The sequence below is a fragment of the Solanum pennellii genome, chromosome 1, assembly GCF_001406875.1.
Source record: "Solanum pennellii chromosome 1, SPENNV200".
NCBI lineage: Eukaryota > Viridiplantae > Streptophyta > Magnoliopsida > Solanales > Solanaceae > Solanum > Solanum pennellii.
This window is the reverse complement of record NC_028637.1, coordinates 48,550,548-48,573,269: the sequence shown is the minus strand read 5'-3', so window position 1 is coordinate 48,573,269 and position 22,722 is coordinate 48,550,548.

Here is a 22,722-nt window from a genome sequence, read left to right as displayed (position 1 = left end):
CACCTACGGAGGGCAATCGACGCCTGTAGGTTGGTCGACGCCTGGTAGGTGGCGGTGTTGATTAGGACTTTTCCTAGGGAGATTAAGCTCCAATTTTTAAGGATTTTTTCCAAACAAAGTTGACCAGCATGGGACGTCAATGGGACGACGCCCGATAGGTGCTGACCGTCGTTGGTGGCCTGCAATTCTCTACAATGTCTCGGCCAGCCCAAGTGTATTTTGAGATTTTCACCTAGACGTCCTAATATTATTTGGAGGGTTTTCTAGGGTCACATTGGGTACTTTAAGTAGGTTTATAAGTCTAACTTACTTAGATGAATTTACTTTTCAAAATCAAAACCCACAAATCACTAAAGAGCTCTCTAGAACTCCATTGGAGCCAAAACTCAAGATAGACCTTGGATTGAAGATTCATTGGTGATTTTCCCCTGAACTCATCATAAAATTCGTGGTCTAGCATTAATTCGGGTATGACCTTCATCCTTCAATCTTTTTTCTTCAAGAGACAAACTTCAAATTGATTTCTAAAGTCTTTCAAAAGATTGAATCAATGTTAATTTGATGATACCTAAAAAATCTATGAATCCATGCTATTCATAAAACCCTTGGTTTTGACTACTTTATGGGTGCTTTTATTATGTCTCTATTTTATTGATTTTTTGTGTAGTTTGAAAAGGGATAGTGAATTATGAAATAATAATGCTAGAATTATAAGTAGTCTGCCCTAATATGATGAATTCTTATTATATTACCTTTGATTCATTATCTATTGCGATTATGGAATTGAATTGGTGACTATGGCTATTGGTAAGAGCCTTTGTATGTTGAGTTGGTTGAATTGGCTATGGATTGGAGTTGTGAGGTTGGATTGATGGTATGTTGATCTAATTTTCTCTATATTGTGTAGTATAGGACTTAAATTATACTGATTTTTGGTATGGTCCACTTATGGTGACAGTGCTTCTGTGCTATACTTGTGAATTATGTATCCTTGTCGTCATTACTTTATTAATTGTGAATCAATGTTGTCTCGTCGGCATTAATTTATGAACTATGTTATTATCATGTACAATTTGGCTATGTGAGCATTGTGAAAGTCTTTATGACTTATGTTTATATGTGGAGTCAAATTATGAGTTACCCTAGTTGATGATATGTGTCTCTAGTAGGCTATAATGAAGTCGTTATGGGTATTACTTGATATTGCAGTATGATGCTTCTTGTTGAATTATATGAGACTTGTTATGGTTTATATTGATGATATCATAGTAATGAATAGGGTGACCTATAGTTGACTTGGTTGTTCCTATGTCCTTCTAGAACAGTATGGTATATGTGATATGGTGAAGTATGTGTGTGTCATGTTTTAGTGGACTTGTATCCCTTACTTGATACATGTAAAATGTGAATACGACTTCTTGACTAAGTATGATAAAGTTCCTTTATGTGGAACCTTCATCCTAGATGTAAGGTTATGATATCCTTAAAGTTGAAAGTCGTAATATTATCCTTCTTGTGTGAATAGTGGACTTAGGGTTTGGTGGCTGGAACGGAGTCACGACCCGCACCTATACCCTAAAATTTATGGAATTCTTAGGTCGTGGCATGGAGTACTTTACCTCTCGGAGGTCTTGTACAAGCCCTTTCTTATCGTTCGGTGAATACACATATATGAAAAGTAGTGCGGAATTAAAAATTTTCACAACATTCGAATAGTTTTTCAAAATCTCTTTCATATAGAAAAACATAGGAAATACGAAGTCTCTATCATCAAATCCTTGACACAAGAATACTTGGGACATGGCCTATAGAATAAAAATATAGTATTACTAAGTTTATTATAATGCTTTGAAATAAGAAATCAAAAGACATCTATGCCCTCGACTCGAATGAGGACACACTTCAAAATTTCTTGAAAGATCCTATAATCCAAGTTTTGCTCCCAAAATCACCTTTACCCATGAATCACTTTAGACATAGATAAACGTATGGAATTAGTACAAATGCATGTATTAAGCATGTCATAATGCATAAAAGTCATGATAAGAGACCATTAATGGAAATATACTCTTTTTTATTAAAACATCATAGTATAAGCATAAGAACAACATTTAACACCTTAGAAACACATAAGATAACACTTAAACAGTTTAACACAATTTAAGGACATCAGTGAATTGATTCACTATTACAGTGAAGTTCTTCAACTTTACAATGAACCCGTGTAAACATACAACCTTCTCACTAAAAGTTATCATAAGACTCACTTAAGTAAGACAAAGAGAGACGGCACATACACCCTCTCTAAGAACACATAAATGATCAACTCCCTATAATGAGATAAATACACTTAAAATACACCAAACACACAACATGAGATCCTTTATACTATCTATAGTAAGATCATTCTTACTTCATACAATCGCATATATATAATATGACATTATCGTCAAAACGTTATCAAAAGACTTCCTAAGTTTAGATTATGTCTACTTAATCAACAAACATTCCTATCTAGAGTCATTCTTAAGACTTAGTTACGTAAGACGTGAAGTGGCCATTCCTATACCCCCTTCACACTTAACTAGACAACCGTTAACTACTCTAGGTAAGTACTTATTCCTTTAAAATGTTTTATAACTTGAGTTATTACCTGCATTAGTTCATCTAAGAGACATTTATCACATATAAGGACATTCAAGTAATGATCTTGGAGAAGACCTAGGGACTCACTGACAAAACATCTGCAAAAATTATTGTGCAATGCCTAGATAGAGTCCCATACCATCACCTAAACTTCGTAGAACTTCTCCAACACTAGTAGGTATCCCGTATGATGAGAATAGGCAATAACCAACATAGACCACGTCAGCTAAGCATTGAATCCTTAGTTGGAACCTACTCCGATGGAGGGTGTTCTACTTGCATATGGTCGAACTTGGGCGCATCCCATGTAGGCACATGGCTAAGGAATCTGAAGGGTTTCTTTGGAGTCTATACTCATCCTTAACTAGATCTACTTCCCTTACAATACTCACTCGATGCTAGCCCTTGTTCTCATAGAGTAATTCACATAAATGATAACATAAAGAGGTCACCTAGGGCTTCCTTTCAATGGCGAAGAGGATAGCTCAATGATTTTTCTAAGGATGATTTCATGTTGTTCCGTCCAACCAACCTTAAGTACACTATTTACAGAAGAATGATACTATTACGCCTTTTAACTTCAAGGATATCATAAACTTAAAACTAGGTTGAAGATTCCACAAAAAGGACCTTCTTTGCAACATTCAAGGTCACATGTCATTCATACATTCAATACTAAGAGTCTTTATCATACTAAGTCAAGACATCTCATATTTACATGCATGTATGTGTCAAGTAGGGGACATAAGTCTACCACACAAGACACACCAATACATCACTTATCACATATAATGTATTATTCTAGAAGCACATAGGAATGCCTATCATCATCTATAAGTCTCCCTTTACACTACTATGACATCAACAATCTAACCCTCATAGTTCATATAGTCAAGTAGGAAGAATCATGCATAACTCTAAGACTACACAAAAAAGGACATAGTCATAGTCTAACATGATCACCTAACAACATCAATAGAAGAACACATACTTTCACCTTAATCACATGTAGATATACATGATCATAATTCATATAAATCAACTACACAACCATCATAATATATCAAGTAGTTGAAGACAAGAAAATGATCATCATAATACATAGTGACACCGACAAGACCACATCATTCAAAATTATAACACATATCACCGCCACCATAAGAGGACCATACTAATCACAACATAACTCAAGACCTAATTTAAATAATATAAAGAGAATTAGGGCAGCGTACCACCAATCCATTCTCACCACTTCAATCCATAGATAAATCATCCATTACAATACAAAAGGCCCTTACCCACAGCCATGATCATCAATTCAATACAAAAATCATAATACTCAATGAATCTAAATCAATTCAATATGGATTAATCCATATAATAAAGACTATACATCAATTAATACAATTCTTACATCATTCAACAGCTCATAGAAAACTACACTATAATTTAGAAGCATTGTGATAAGATCATAACTTACATAATATAGCCAATTTGAAGAGATTATGTTTTGCATGGATTTATGAATATTTAGGTTAAAATCATCAAACTAGCATCAATTATATTTATAATCAATTATTCAAAAAGTTTTATGTTAAAATTAGACAAGTTCATCTTTAGAAGATTTCAGAAATCACTTTGAATTTTTGGGATCCTTGATGAAAAAAGTTTGAAGGATGAAAAATCATACCTCAATGAAGCTAAACCACGAAATTTATTTAGAATTACCAATCTAATCTTCAATCCAAGCTCTTCCTTTAGTTTTGACTTCAATGGAGTTCTAGAGAATTTATTTGAGAATTTTTGTTTTTTATTTTAGAATAATGAATTCGTATAGGTAATTAAGATGTATAAACCCTCTTAAAATACGTAGAACAATGTTAGGAAATCCCAATCTATTATTTGGATGTAGGGTGAATTCACCAATTCACCCTTGCATTTAACAGTGAAGTTGCGCAGGTTGCGGGATTCACTTACGCCGGCCATCGATAGGCCGTTTCCCAACGAACGGACCGTCCTGCTGGTCATTGGTTTAGGTAAGAAGATGGTCCTTGGAATTTCAAGATCCTAAGCCTAAGTTTAGACGAACGCCCTCCACCTACGTGGCGTCGACCAGGCTACTTGTCGTCGATTGCCATCCGTATGTGGGACTTCCTTAGGTAGTTTTGGCCACCTTGATGGGTCCTTCATCAAGGACCCTTGGTTTATCCTTGGGGACTTTTTAACGGAAGTTTACCACTCAAATATTATCGTACATGATTTTAGGCCCTCTCGTATCAATTTCATCCAGAACGAACACATAAAACGCGACGAGACCTGCTAAGACACACAAGGTCGTTTCAAGGCAAACCTTTCGAAGGTCAATGACGTTCTTGGACGTTTCACATCCAAGCTTCGTGAAACTTGACATACTGACTATAAACACTTTTATAACTCATATAAGTACCTCATAAGCTCATGTCACACTAATAAGCACAGAAAACACACATGAAGCACATAGGTGACTAGTGGTCGAACGTCTTGGTCGCCCCTTGACATTTCACTTCCAATTCAGCTAAAACTTTAAAAACTTCCCCATTACAAAATTATAAACAATTTTAGGATATTATACACTCATGGAAAACATGCTACGCTCTAATTTCACCTAAGTCGTTTTAGAGGTATTACAATCTCCTCCACTTGGACAACATTCGTTCTCGAATGACACTTGCCACTCTACGAACACTTGCAAGAGTAGAGATTCAACTAGAAGCTCATAACCATACCACATAACACATTATAAAATACAAACATCTAGAATAAACATCAATTTCACATAATCAAGAGATTCACATCACAACAAGAAGCTAGAAATAAATCTACAACTCATCATGCCATAAGACTCACATTCTTCATTCCAAATATCAGAAACTCCTTTTATATTCGTTATCATGCTCATATAATTCAGTACTATGCGCATTACTACAATTTTCCACCAAAGAAAAAATTAGCAATTTTTTTTGAAAAATGTTGTCGTGAGCTAAATTCCCTAGCAGTGAACATGCTTCAAAATTCCAAAAAAAAACATTTAGATAATTGAGAATATAAACATGCTAATATTGAAGATAAAACCATATAAAATCACAATACAACATAAACATAACTTCATGAAATGCACCATGCAAAGAATCAAAGAAATTCAATTCCAACAAAGAATCCTAAACATAAAGCACATGCAACATTCTTCTATGGCTTTCTAACTCATAAGCTAGAGTTGAATAGAATAGTTGAAAAAAAAATCACCATTCTAATACTCACCATACTCCCCCACTTAGAAGGAACTCATTAAACTAAAGGAATAAATACAAGAACTCTCCATCATCGTCATCATCCTCATCCGGCTTTGATCCTCTTGTCCAGAGTGCTTAGAAACGATTCTTCTTTGGAACATCATTTCATGGAGCATTACGAGAAATTTTCTTACCCTCTCTACTAGGAGAATCCATCACTTCTTGTCCATCTTTACCACATCCAAATCAACTCCTGGTACCCAATAGGCATTCCCCATAGTGCCTCTTTCTAGAAGTAGTACATGTAGGCTTGTCAACTTGAGAAAACACTACCTTTCTCAAGTTTTACCTTAGCACCCCTAGGTTCATCTTGATTTGAAACGTTCTTCTTGAACATAGGTTGGCTTTGATCATTTGACCCACTTGTCTTCAAGTTTCTACAAATCCTACAAGGGTTAGACTCCTTAATGGATTGAGCATAAACTATGAGTCTAGATAGGGTCATATCATCATCGATCATGGCCGTACGACATTCTTCTTTCACTAGGTCAGATACCCTGATCACAAATCTACTCATCTAATCCCTAGGTTTAGACACTAAGGATGGGGCATCTAGACAACATAGATAACTTCAATGAGTATTCCTCAACACTCATTTTGCCTTGCTTGATATGGATAAAATCCTCGCCTTCACCTCCATCCTCTCATGGGAAAGTACTTTCCTAAGAAAGCCTCATTAAATTCCTACCACTAAATAGGACCCAACTAAACCGGCCTATATTTTTCCATTGAGTGTACCACACTTGAGTAACCTCCCTCAATTTATACGAATCTAACTCTACCTTCTCCATAGAGGTCACCCCATTGCACTCAACAACTTGTACACCCCATCTACGAACTCTTCGGGATCCTTTCCCACCATAGATCCAAGAAAGATAGGAGGGTTCATCCTCACAAAATCTCTCAATCTAGATGTCATAGTACTTCCAACAACATTCACTCTCGACTCAATACCCCTATTTACATGAGTAGTCAAGGATCGGGCTAAAATAAGTAAAGCCTCTCTAATCTCTCCATTAGTCATTTTTGGGGGAACCAGCGAAACATCATTAACTCCAGCCACAATAGGTACTTGATCACCTTGAGAACCTTGATCACCTTCAGCCCCTTGAGCACTATGAAGAACTTGCTCAACTTGAGGAGGAATATCCTCATTCACATCATTCTCCTCAACTGTCCTATCCAGTGTCCTCCTAGTATTCATACACAAGGAAAAAATAAGAAAGGAATACTAATAACTTCTAAATCTCTATGGCACGACATAAGAGTAGAAAAGAAGGGAAACTCTATCATCGTATAGCCTCTCGCCTGTAGATGTGTCGCGACTCACACCGATGATAAAGACTCAACTAGGCGTGACTTGATAAGACTTCTGGATTCCTAAGACCACTTTCATAAGCTATGTTTTGATACCATGTTTATCACGACCCGCACCTATAACCTAAAAGATAGGGCATTCTTAGGTCGTGGCATGGCGTACTTGACCTCTAGGACGTATGGTACAAGCCCTTTCGTATCGTTTATCGCATATACATATATGAAAAATAGTGTGAAATTAAAACTATTCACAACATTCACTCATTAAAAATCTCTTTCATATAAAAACCATAGGAAATTCTAAGTATCGTATCATCAAATCCTTGATACAAAAATACATGGACACAGCCCATAGAATAGAAATATATACTACTAAGTCGATTACAATGCTTCGAAATAAAAAATAAAAAGACATCTATGCGTTACAGTCAAATGAGGACATACTTCAAACTTGCTTGAAAGATCCTATAATCCAAGATTCGCTCACAAAAGTACCTTCACCTATGAATCACTTTTGAAATAGATAAAAGTATGGAATTAGTACAAACACATGTAGTAAGTATGCCATAATGCATAAAATTATGATAACAAACATATAATGGAAATATGCTCTTTTTGATTAAAACATCACACTATAAGCATGATAACAACAATTAACACCTTAGAAAAATATAAGATAAGACATAAACATTTTATTACAAAATAAGGACATCACAGTGAACTATGTCACCGTTACAGTGAATTAATTCAAAATTATAGTAAAGTTCTTCATCTTCACTGTGAACCCTTTTAAACATACAACCTTTTCACTAAAAGTTATCCTAAGACTCAATAAAGGGACACAAAGAGAGACCACTCATACACCCTCTATAACCACACCAAAATGATCCTTAAGACTACCTATAATGATATAAATACACTTAAAATACACCAAACACACAACATGAGATCCTTTAGACTTCTATAGTAAGATCATTCTCAATTCATACAATAGAATACATAAAATATGACATTCTCCTCACAAAGCTTATCAAACATAATTAAGTAACTAAAGAAGAGAACGCCCACACTCTCTCTCAAAGATTACCTAAATAATCCATAAGATTGCTAAGTTTAGATTATATCTACTTAATCAACCAACTTTGTTATCTAGAGTCATTCTTAAGACTTACCTAGGTAAGACATGAAGTGATCATTCCTATGCCCTCTTCACACCTTAACAAGACAATCCTTAACTACTCTAAGTAAGTACATATTCTTTTAAGATGATTTATAACTTAAGTCATTCCCTTCATTAGTTTATCTAAGAGACATTCATCTGATATAAGGACATTCAAGTAATGGTATTGGAGAAGACCTAGGGACTCACTTACTAACATCTTCAAACCCTATTATGCAATATCTAAAAAGCCTCCCATACCACCACGTAAACATCATCAAACTTCTCCAACACTATTAGGTATCACATATGATGAGAATGGACAATAAACAACATAGACAATGGTAACTAAAAACGAAATACGGAGTTGTAACCTACTCCGATGGGGGGTATTCTACTTTCCAATGGTAGAACTTGGACACATCCTATGTAGGCACATGGCTAAGGAATATGAAGGGTTTCTTTAAACATTCACCCTTACCATAGTCACTCGGTTGTAGCGTTTGTTCTCAAAGAGTAATTCACATAAAGGATCATACGAAGAGGTTCCATATCTAGTTCATAACCCAATCACATTCACCTTACCGAAAAGGTCCCTAGGGCTTATTTTCAATGGCAAAGAGTATAGCTTAATGATTTTCCTAAGGATGATTTCATGTTGTTCTAGCAGACCAACTTAAGTTCACCATTCACACAAGAAGGAAATATTACGCTTTTGACTTCAAGTATATCATAACCTTACAAGTAGGTTGAAGGTTCCACATAAAGGACCTTATCAGTAACATTCAAGGTCACATGTCATTCTTGTATGTGTGATTGACATGTGACCTTCAACATAGTTAAGTAGGTCCTTTATGTGAAACCTCAATCTAGATGGAAGGTTATGATATCCTTGAAGTTTGAAAGTTGTAATAGTATCCTTCTTGTGTGAATGGTGTACTTTAGGTTGGTTGGATTGAAAGGAATGAAATACTCCTTAGAAAAATCATTGAGATATCCTCTTGAACATTGTAGGTAGCCTTACCCTTTTTGGTAAGGTGTAATGTGATTGGGTTTTGAACAAGTTATGGTACCTTTTCATATACTCCTTTATTGAAATACTCTATCATAACAAAGGCTAGAACTGAGTGAGTATGCTTGGGAAGTTTCTCTAACTAAGATGACATGAGAGAAAAACCAAACACTCAATGGTATGTGTCGTAGTTATACCATTGGCAAGTAGAACACTCTCCATCGGAGTAAGTTCATGATTCCGAATTCCATGCATAGCTAGTATGGAATATGTCGGTTATTGTAACACCCAGCAAATTCCATGACCTATACTATAACCTTATATGTTTAAAAATGATCATTTTAGACCTAAATAAGAATAAATAATTGGTTTGAGAAGTATCGTAGCTATAGGATTAAACAAAAGGCTTAAAGTCCAAAACCTAGAAAAATTCAACTAGTCGACCTCCCTATGTTTGGTTAATATTTTTGAGGGTCATATGAAGTCCAAAACTTGTGAAAATACATTTAATTGGTATATTGTAGTATAGAGGGTCAAAACGTACAGTTACGACACCCCAAGGACCACTGAAAGGGTCCTTGTGAGGGACCCGGACTTTGGCGAGCAAGCTGCCAAGGCAGCTTCGCGCAGTCAGGATCCTGGTGGCTGCTGCGCGACGTGCAGACATCACGTGGAGATCTAAGTTGGCCTCGCGATGCGGGGATGACACAAACACTAGTGCCTCAGCTCAAAATTCGAAAATAAATTGGGCAATTAGCCTCGCGACGCGCATCTAATTCCCAGATATCGTAAAAGTCGTATTTTGGGTGTTTTGACTTCACAAATAAACCCATTTAAGTGAGGGTTATTTTGGATAATTTAATGGTGAGTATATAATGCCTTAGGTTCAGTTTTAAGTAAATTTTAATACAAAAATAAAGTCCATAAAGTTGACCTCAAAAATCACTCTCTCCCAAATTCTCTCTTCCTCCAAAACTCCATTGAAAACCATTAGAGCTCCAAAAAGAAGATCAAGAATTCCAATTTTCAATCTATTTTTTTGGATAATATTCATCAAAGTATTTTTACTTCACTCTTGGGAATCTTTTCCCCAAGAGTCCCTTCAAAAGATGATTTCTAAATTCCCCAAAACCAGGGTTTTTCTCCTCACATGGGTCTTCTTTCTAAAATGAAATCGTGTATCAATTATGATGATTTAGTGTTGTTTAAGTGTTAATTAAATTTTAACTGATGAATTCCTATGATTTTTCCCTTAACCAATGTCTTTCACCCAAATCCCTAACTTATTTGATTGATTAAGGTGAATTGATTAGGGTGATGAACATGTCACTTATTTAATTTGATTTTAGTTATGTTAAACCTTCATGAATTTCCCTATATCATATGTCGGTTGTGAGTTCTTAGGTATTGAAGTATGATGTCCCAATAATAACAGTGAGGTATGATCTTGATTCTCCTTTGATCTCAATTATGCAAGGTGAAATCTACTTATGTATAGTGATGATATATCTAATTCTGTTGTTTTGATGTTGGTGATAAGAATCCCACATCCCTAACCCTATATTAATAAATATGCTATGAATTATGTAATTATTTTATGATATGATTATTATATGATTGAATGTAGTTTCTCATGATTATGATAATGTATCTAAAGTGAAAGGATAGTTGTCACTTGTGATCACCTATGAGCTATTACGATAGGATGTTTGCACGAGGGTCTAGAATAGACTAATGTGAACTTGTATGATGTCATAAGACGATTACTAAACGGAATAAATGCTTAGCACCGAAAAGGCATGTAATTGAGATGGAGGTCTCACGTTAGTAAGTCCGGCCTTCCACATTGGTTTTCTCACTTGTGATCACCTATGAGCTATTATAATAGGATGTTTACATAAGGGTCTAGAAGATACTAAAGTGAAATTGTATGATTTAATAAGAAGGTTACTAAAGGGAATAATTTTTTAGCACCGAAAGTGCAGGTAAATGAAATGGTGGCCTAACGTTACAAAGTCCGGCCTCCCACATGGGTTTCCTCACATTAGTAAGTCCGGATTCCCTAATTATGTGTCATCTCATGAGATTGAAACCTCCACGTTAGTAAGTCATGGTATCTAGAAACAATCTCCTTGAACCTTAAATATGTGCCCACATAGGATTCTCGCTTAGTGGATCCACCTAATGTTGCACCTTAGGCAAGTGTTAACCCTCTCTTTTCAGTGTGGGAGTAGAACACCGGATTCCATGTAGCTCACATGGTCTTATGTCGGTTAATGCATTTCTTTCCCTAAAATAAAGTAAAAGTATGAACAAGTTATGTTTTTGAACTCTTATTAGGGTTGTCTTAAATGTTACTACATAGTGTGAGGGAGGGTGTGGGACTTCTCTTGCACATTGCACATGTGGGATCCTATAGGATGATTATAATAGTGTTATTTTATGATTATGATTATAATTATGATAATAAGTTATGATTAGTATTGATGTATGATGTATGTTATATATGAGAATATGTACTAAGTATGAAGTGGGTTGCTTAATGTGATACTTAACTTTGAATCGGGTTATGGGGCTTTATTCTTGGCGTTGCACAAGTGTTCCTTGAGTTACTTGTATGGTTATATGATTATAATGTTCCTTATATTATATATTGAATTGTTGGTCATTGTGCATGGTTTTAACTAAATTGTGCCTTTTCTCATGCATTAATGATTTTTATGCATAGGGACCACACTTAGTACACTTGTTTTGTACTAACCCATATCTCTTCCCTTTTCCCCAACATTCTGGTTCGGGCCGTTGAGTTAACATTGGGGATAAAGAAAAAAGGCTTGGACTAGACTCTCCAAGTTTTGGTATGCCCTCTTGTTCGAGGTTGCTACCACACTCTATGTTAGTAGTACTTGTATTGTCTAATAGACTTTTAGTTCTTTTTTATTGATGAAGTTAATGTAAGCCCTATGTGGCAATTATAGATTTGTATAAGGGCTTTGCCCTGATTGTTTGACTTCGTTTAGATGGTTGGTATGAGACAAAGTATAAGACTAAATCCCTATGCGTTTTTATGTTTTCTGTTGCGAGAAGCCTATGTATGCTTCCTATGTAGAGGTCTATGTAAACCTCCTTGCTATATAAGCAAAAGTTTTAATTTTTCCGCATTTTTGACTTAGGATTGCTATAACTAATGCTAAGAGTCTTGTCTTAGTCCTGTTCGAGAATGATGACCCCGGTAATGACAAGGTATACTTTGGATTGTCACAAACTTGGTATCAGATCATGAGGTTAAGTATTCTTAGTAATGATGTCTCACTAAACCACGTCTATGTAGGGTCTTATTCATAATTGTTAAGCGTGCCACACTTATGAATGGGGGACTATATCATTCTTAGGGACTCTCACTCTCTAATTATTCTTTAGTCGTGCCTAAGAGTCTTAACTCTATCTAGTCCTTCCTTCTAATCCTTTTATTATGCTTATGGGCAATGAATACAAGGAGGAAAAATGCTTGAATGGCCGGAGAGAAGAATTTGAATGAGGCAGTTCCCCCTCAAGCTCCTCAAAACCCTCAAGTTTCTATTCAAGAAGGGGATATGCATAATATTGATATAAGGTTTGATATTCATAGCTTGACTCAAGTGTTGTCTACCCAAGTTGCTAGGGATGCAAGGGTGGAAGTGAACCCGATGCTAACACTAATGCTTCAAGGATTAAGGATTTCACAAGGATGAATCCCCCTACATTCTATGGTTCTAAGGTGGAGGAAGACACACAAGGGTTCATTGATGAAGAGTTCAAAGTTCTTGATGCTATGGGTGTTTCTTCTCAAGAAAAGGAGGAACTAGCAGCCTAGCAACTCAACCACATGGCTCAAGTTTGGTATGAGCAATGGAAGGATGAGAGGCCGGTCATAGAAGGTCGGATTACTTTGGGAGCTTTCAAAAGAGATTTCGTTGATAGGTTCTTTCCCTTGTAACTAAGGAAGAGGAAAATGCAAGAATTCATCATCCTTCAATAAGGGGATATGAGCATGAAGGAGTATAGTCTCAAATTCACCCAACTATCAAACCATAATCCTACTATGGTTGCGGATTCTAGGGCCAAGATGAAAAAATTTGTCATGGGGATATCCTATCTTGTAGTTAATGAATGTAGGTCGTCTATGTTGATTGCTACCATGTACATCTCTCGTGTCATGGTTCATGCCAAACAAATTGTGGAGCAAAAGCTTAAGCAAGTTTGTCAGGAGTTGAAGAAGGTAAGAACCGAAGATGGAAATTCTTATAGGACTAGATTTGAGGTTCAAGAAAAAAACCAAGGTTCAAGAAAAGGTTTTCCAATCAAAGATATTCTAATGCTCCAATGGTCAACAAGAGTAAGGTTCCTACTCCCAAGCCCCAAGAAGGGAAAGGTGGAAGATCTTATGTTGAGAAGCCTCTTTGTGCAAAATGTGACAAGTGACATGATGGTAAATGCCTAGTTGGCACGGGTAATTTCTATGGTTGTGGAAAGAGAGGTCACATGAAGAGAGAGGACCTATGATGAAGTCTCAAGGAAGGGAAATTGCTCAAGCTCAAGAAACTGCCCCAAACCCGGATGCTTCTAAGAAGAATTACTTCTATCCTCTTTAATTCCAAAGTGATCAGGAGAGCTCACCGGATGGGGTAAGCGGTATGTTAAAATGATTCTCCTTTAATGTATATTATTTGTTCGATCTGGGAGCTACATTGTCATTTGTGATGCCTCTTGTAGCCATGAAGTTTGAAATACTACTCGACATATTAGACGAACCTTTTTAAGTTTCTAACACGGTGGGATATTCCATAGTGGTTAATAGAGTCTATCGATGTTGTCCCATTTCCTTGACCTATAGAGTTATATTAGATGACTTGATAGAACTTGATATGCTTGATTTTGACGTCATATTGGAAATGGATTGGTTGCATGCTTTCTTTGCCTTCATTGGTTGCAGGACGAGGGTAGTCAAATTTCAATTCCCAAATGATCCCATTTTGTAGTGGAAAGGAGGAAACTCAAATCCTAGGGGTAAGATCATCTCATGTCTAAAAGCTACCAAATTGATTGCAAAAGTTTGTCTCTACCACATACTGAAAGTTAGGGATCTTGAATCCGAAATCCCTCCCAAAGAGTCGGTACCCGTAGTGAGGGAATTTCCGGTGGTCTTTCCCCATGATCTTCCCGGAATTCCTCCAAAACGGGAGATAGACTTTGGCATAGACTTATTGTTGGATACACAACCTATTTCAATACCTTTTTATCGGATGGACCTGACCGAGTTGAAAGAACTAAAGGCTCAACCCAAAGATTTTCTAGCTAAGGGTTTTATTCAACAAAGCATATCTCCATGGGGTGCCCCGATATTGTTTTTAAAGAAGAAGGATGGGTTCTTGAGAATGTGTATCGATCATCGTCAATATAAGAAAGTAACTATAAAGAATAGCTACCCGTTCCCTAGGATTGATGACTTATATGATCAACTCCAAGGAGCTATTTACTCTTTAAAGATTGACATGAGGTCGGGACAGCATCAACTTAGAGTGAGGGAGGTTGGTATTACGAAAATGGCATTCCGAAACAGATATGCTCACTTTGAATTCCATGTGATGTCATTTTGTCTAACAAATACCCAAGCCGCATTAATGGACCTTAAGAATCGAGTTTTTAGAAAGTCTCTGGATTTGTTTGTGATTGTCTTCATTGATGACATTTTTATATACTCTAGGAGTGAAATTGATCATATGATACATTTGAGGATAGTTTTGCAAGTTCTGAAGGATAACCAACTTTTTGCTAACTTTAGCAAGTGTGAGTTTTGGTTGAGGTCGGTTGGATTTCTTGGGAACATTGTCTCTAGTGAAGGGGTAGAGGTGGGTGCAAGGAAGACGGAAGTGGTAAAAAATTGGCGGAGATCTTTGAGTCCTACAGATCACGACCCTCAAGCACCCCTTAGAAGCTAGGGTGAACCCTTGGGTCATGACAGGGCGTACTTGACCCTTTGGGGTCTTCACAAGCCCTTTGACTATCGTTCATTCCATAAGATATGAAAAGTAGTGCGGAAATTAAGACTTCTCATGAATAATATAATAAAGGAAGTCTTTCACAAATACTTCGAGAATCTCATCGTCACAAGCCAACTTAAAGACACGACATATTATCTTAGGGACACGAAACTTTATATTAAAAGAAATACATAATAAGTCTTTAAATAAGAAACTAAGAAAATGACTATGCCTTCGAATATATGAGGACATACTTTGTCTTGAGAGGAACTTTCCAAAGATTCACCTTCAAACCTTCGAAATCTTCCGACCCATACTTATAGTGTATAGAAAGGTATGGGGTTAGTACAAAATAATGTACTCAGTATGGCATATGAAAAAATCATGCAGAAAGGGACATTTTAGTAAAATAAGCTTTCATGCCAAATAATTATAACATTCATGAATATAGAAACAAAACAACATAAGAAACATCATTTAACACTTAGATAAGGATTTCCATAAATTTTAACCAAAATTACACTTCACAGTAACTTACAAATTTTTTTTACAATAAGTTCATATTGACATTACAGTGCACTATTTAGAGCTTTACAGTGAACTAAAAGACTCCAGCAATTCTGAACTTCCAAGGTATTGCCAATGAGGAAGTGAACTAATTTCTGTAGGAGTTTCCTAACTAAGGTTATTCGAAGACTCTCCAAGGTATGACATGAAGAAAATGTCCTAAACACCTCCTTCAATACACCAAGGAATTCCTTAAGACTACCCACCATGAGCTTACTCATCTCAGAGAACAAGTCATCACTCAATCACAAGACTTTAGAAGAATACTCAACAAAACACCAAAGACTTCCCATTCGGAATGCCTACTTAGTGAAATGAGTAGATCGCGTCACATACCACAACCTACCCTAAGTAGTACACTCATTTTGAAGGTTTGGCACTAATTTTTCCTTTTCGGAAGGTTCTACTTAGTGCAATGGATAGATAGCGTCCCATACCACCACCTACGCTAAGTAGCACATTCTTTTAGAAGACTTAATTCATTCAATTCACATAACACTCACCAAGACTCCTCTTTCGGGATGCCTACCTAGTGAAATCGATAAATAGCGTCCCATTCCACTACCTACCCTTAGTAGCACACTCTTTTACAAGACTTAGTACTTTCATTACTTTTGTGGGGGTTATCTTAGAAAATAAAGACCATGAGAGCTAGACAAAGAGTCTCGATATTAACCCCTATCGGATGAGGGATCCTCACTTGCCTAGAGTAAGGCCATACTTTTTAGCTTTTACATGGATTTTACAATAGCAACACCTATGCGGGCACATAGTTAAGGGATAAGGAGATTGCTACTAACTAACTCATTCTCTACTAACGAGAAGTACTCATCTTATGAGGTACATTGGAATACAACATCTCAACTCACGAAGTATAACCACCACTTCTTCATATCCTCTCGTTGCTAGGCATAACGCCCCACAGATTATGAACATTATAATCTATACGTTAAGGATAACTAGTGAATACCACATCTCAACTCATGAAGGACATCATCCTCGAACAAATCTTAGAAAGCTAATTAGGAATAGTGAGGTTGCTACTAAATAATTCATCTCAACTCAAGAAGAGTGTTCACCCCAAGACTCCCCTTTTTACTCAACTTAGATTCATACATTCATTTAAGTGTGTATGTACATGTGATCACACCTTGCATATAAGCACCATTTCATTCACATTACTTATATACATGATTTACGCTTTCATTCATTAGATCACACACTTTAAATGCTTCACATAATCATATATTTCATTTCGGCATAATAAGTCAAACATGCAATTCAAGCTTCACAGAAACACAAGACAAGACCCATTTTCAATATCTCTTCACTTCACATATTAGACCATAAAGACCACACATGCAATACGTACTATGTAATACCAAGTTCATCAATCAAACACCGCCACCAAGAAGATTGACCATACCACTCAAGAGCAATTTGTAATAAGGATTACACAATATAAGCAACTCACCATAGAACCAAGCCATCACCACCTATAACCAATTTCTATATATTCCATCGTAATAAGTCCCTTAGAGAAGTAGCTAAATCATAATGTCAACACAAGAAAACCAAAGTTCGTACCTTACACAAAATGCTCACTTAACCCATTTCTTAAGATAAAAGTTTGAAATATGAATAAACATGAGTTCATTAAGGTTTTGACATCGCAATAATAAATTAATTCTAGAATAAACACATTTGAATCATTAAAACACTTTTACAAGAAGACCCATGCTTAAAATCAAAGATAGAAGAAATAAGAGTTTGAAAACCCTTTTTGTAATATATTAGAAAAGAGGGTTCAAGGATGGATACCATACCTCAAATGGAATACAAACCACTGTTTTTATATTAAGAACAGACCTAATCCATTCCTCCTATTCCTTCTTGACTTCTAGCTTCCAAAGGGACTTGAGAGAGAATTCTAAGGGAGCGTGATTTTGGAGTTTTAGGAAATGAGGTCTAAAATTAGGTCTTAGGGTTTGAAACACTTCAATATATATAAATAACCCTAAAAATAACTCCCTAGGTTCATAAAAGACTTGGGGTGAATTTACCAAATACCCCAAGACTTCACAGGCAAAATACAACTTCTGGACAGTGTCTATCAACGGACCAACCAATGGACCATTTGTTAATCAACGGACCATTGGTGGGGTCTCGGTTGTTGAGACTTAATTCTATATGGATTCTGGCCAACTGAAATTTCAGGTCCAATTATCGAGGCTAGTGGACGGGCCGTTGGTTTAACCACTGGCCGTCGATTGCCCTCGTTGGTGGACACTTCCAACGCAGTTTTGGTCCAAGTCTTGGGCCCTTCTCTAGAACCCCATTATGGGTCCTATGTTTGGTCGTACCCAGACTTTAAACCCCTAAACTAAGTCATATAGTTCTTAGGATCATATCACACCAGTTTCAAGCTTAACGAACATGCAAAATTCACTCAAACACATCAAGACACATGAACACTATCTAAGGCACACCTTCCGAACGTCATGGTCGTTCTTGGTCGTTTGACCTCCACACTTCACACACTTATTAAGGACACTAATTTAACTCATTTTAACATAAAATTAATTCAATAAACCATCACAAACCTCTAGTTCACCTTATTTTGTTTTAGGGCGTTACATTCTCCCCACTTGGAATAACATTCGTCCTCGAATGACACTTAAATTTTGAGAACAAGAAGGAATCAGTTAGAATGATATAACACATTTAAATCATTATAAGAACAATGAAAATCAAAGCATTAACTATAAAGGATCATCATTTCATACTTTCAAACACTAGCAACATAAGCAACTCTTTGAAAAACTTCAAAATTAAAAATTCAATCTTAACTTTTTTTATGGAGACCTACCTTCTCCAAAATTAAACATGATCATATACAATACTTTTGGACACATTCAAACTTCAATCAAGCCAAGGAAAGTTTTTTTCCAAAATGCACAAATCATAGTGTGAACGGTTCACGATATCACTGTCAAACATAAAAAAAATTTCAAAAATTCATTCTTTGAGCAATTCATCAAGATGACATGATCATATGAACTATATAACCACATAAAATCATCTCATAACATAAAATCAACAATCATAAAGAGTCCAGACTTATGGAGACTATCAAATCCAGATTAATTCTCCTTCCTAGCTCCAATCCCATGGGAAGGGTTCTTGTTTGGAGAATTAGGATCTAGGGAAGCTTGATTGACATCTTTCTCTCTTTCTTGGATGTTAGGGCAGTCCCTCATTTTGTGGCACTTATTACCACATGCAAAACAACCATCCGTACCGGCAAGACACCTACCCATATGTTGCTTTCCACAAGTAGGACACCTAGTCCTTTCAAAAGTGTGGCCACCACCTTGGGAATGTTGGTTTGGAGCCCTATCCTTGTTTTCCATGGAAGAATTTTTGGTGATAGAAACTCTTCTTAGAATTTTGGTAACTAGAATCATTCTACCTAGGTCTCTTACCCTCTTTCCTTATCTCCCTAATTTTTGACTCCTCAATTTGTTGTGCATAAACCATGAGGTTAGAAATATCCATGTCATTAAGAAGCATTGTCGTACAACACTCTTGCTCCACCATGCTAGACACTCCCATCACAAACTAATTCATCCTAGACCTAGGGTTGGCTACCATGGTTGGATTATACTCAGAGAGTTGGGTGAATTTTGAGAGAGTACTCTTGCACACTCATTCCCCCCTGACGAATGTTCATGAACTAAATAATCTTCTTCTCCCTCCACTCTAGGGGAAAGGACCTATATAGGAAAGCCTCTTTGAATTTCTCCCAATCAACCGGACCTTTTCTAAGGGTCTCTCAACCCTCCATTGCTCAAACCACAGTTGAGCCACATCCTTAAGTTGGTAAGCGGCTAAACTCCACTTTATCCCTAGGGGTCACACCCATAACATCTACCACTTTGAAAACCTCATCGATCAAACCTTGTGGATCCTCATCCACCTTAGTTCCATGAAAGGTAGGAGGGTTCATCCTAAATCCCGAATTCTAGAAGCGGGATTACTATAATTTTGTTGGGGTCCATCTCCTTGATTAGATTGGCCAACAAAGTGATTATTGACGACATGAGCTTGAGTCGTCAGGAGTTGGGTCAAGTTCATTAGGGTAGACTTCCAATCCGCGTTAGTCATATCTCCCTCAACTAAAGGAGCATAAGAGGCACTTGAGGCTCTTGAGTCTTTTGGGGTTCCGGAAGCACTTAAGGTTCTTCAATGTAACATCCCGAAAAATTACATGTCTTGTGCAAAGCCCAATAGGTCATTAAGAATGTGTATTGCGGATACATAGTCATTCCAATGCCCAATATTGAGAAATATTGGGCATAGTATAGAAAATTAGCTAAGAGGTATAAGCCATTTTCTATATAATACCCAAATAAGAAAAATATTGGATATATTAGAAAATATTGGCCTAAAGGGTGTTAGCTAAATTTTCCAAGTATTACTGATCTTGTTTAAGAAATGTACCTATAATGAAGACCCTAAGCTAAAAAATAGATTTTCCAACATTTGCACATTAGGTACGAGGCATCCACGTGTCAATCCTAGGCACCATAGCATATGACAAACTAAAATAGGCAAGTAGATTAAGCAGTGCCTAAGAACATAGTGAGGATCCATTGGAAAATAAGTAAACATTCCAAAAGAACTATCATGAATAGTTAGTTAGTAAAGTACAAGCAACACATGTGCAAGCACATGTGAAGAAGCAGCCAAGAAGGTTCCCTAACCGAGTTTGGGGGCAGGCATGCACAAAGGTTCCACCATGTGGGGCCTAACTCTCTAACCAACTCTAGACTCTAACTAACTGACCTAACTAGCTAACTAACCTAGGACTAATCGAAATAAACCAATTAGTGCAACCGATAACATATGACCTAACCGGGTTACACTAACCTAGTAACTAATTGAAGAGACAACCTAGTACCTAACCTAGGATGGTCCAAAGGGTTAGTTATGGTCCTAAAGACTCCAGGTTACTTTAGTAATTACCCTAGGTCACCTAATTAATTAAGTTAGAAACTTAATTAATTAAATTAAATGGTCAAACTGAAATCCTTACACTAACCTAGTATAACTCAAGAAACATCCTAGTACATAAACTAGGATGGTCCAAAAGGGTTAGTTATGGTCCCAATGACTTAGGGGTACTTTTGTAATTACCCTAGGTCCCTTAATTAATTAAATTAAGGAATTAATTAATTATGGAAAAATTCACAAGAAAGGCCGAATTTCTTAGGAAAAAATTTCAAATTTGACTAATTAAATGTTTTCCTATTTTTAGTCAATCTAGAAGGGGCGTTTTAGTAATTAAATAATTAATTTATTTAATTTACTTAATTAGACTAAGTTGAATGAGTCAATATCAGTTCATAAGACTTACACACATGTTCAAACACTAAGAAATGCACAAAGACAAACAGTAAACGAATGAAAGAAAAAACAGAAAAGTTTCTCTCGATTTCTCTTAGGCGATTTGAAGGTTTCGTGCAAGGTGATATTCGTTGATTTAATTCTACATAAGGTATGGGTTTTCTCGCATGGAATTCTTTCTACAAGATACTTCTAAAAAGTTTGAATTCATGAACTTCGAAACTAGGATTGTTCCCCAATGATATTATTGAACGTTCATCTCCCTAGTTATCCTTGTTTTAGATTCTCTAAGTATATAAATATAATCTTGAACGTGTTGTTGGTATGTGGTGCTAGCTGATTTTATATGTTATTGATTTTTTAATGACTAATGAGGTCTATAGATTGGATTCGAATGATTTGAGTGTTAGTTACAGGAATTAAGGAATGATATAATGTTTACTTTTGTTTCGAGAATATGAAGTTACTATGAATCGTTATGGAATTTAGTTACTGTTAAAATGTTAAGTTCGACTGGTTCATGTTGGGGATAATTATATTAAATTCATGAAATTAATTGATGTGGTTAGTGATAACATAATGAATGTTGATTAAGTGAAAGTTCGGTTTATGCCAATAAAATGTCTAACAATGTCTTGCCCAAAATGTTGAATGAAATTGGCTTACAATATTGCTTTAAAGGAATGATGGAAAGAATGGATAATGGCTAATGTAAACCCAACTAAGCATGAATAAGGTAACTTTTGAATTCATAACCAAGGGTATGCAAATCATTAGAACAAGTTTCAAACCCTTCCCAAATGAACTATGAACATAGTAATTACAGTGAACAAAGTTCTTAACGTTTATAAAGAATGATATAAAGATACCAAAAGACATGAAACGACTTAAGATAAGTAATAACATAATTAAAAGTCTTAGAATTATGAAACTAACCAGAATGGGGTGTTAAAATAAGTGAAACAAATCTCACTTACACGTAAGACAACTATGTTAAAGATACTCACAAAAGATGGTGTTAATAATCGTGAGACAAGTCTCATTAATACCAAGATTATAATGTAAGGTTAAATTTCACATTTCATCAAGTAAAGAAAGGGCTGACCGTTATCCAAAGAGTTAAGTAAACCTCATAACTAGAAGCAAGATTCCATAATGTTTGATTCCACTCTAAAAGATGTAAAGAAAAAGAAGTTGAGCAAAGCACCGATAGACTTGCAATGAGCTTGTTCCAGCACATGTAATCCTCATGAGATGAGTCTA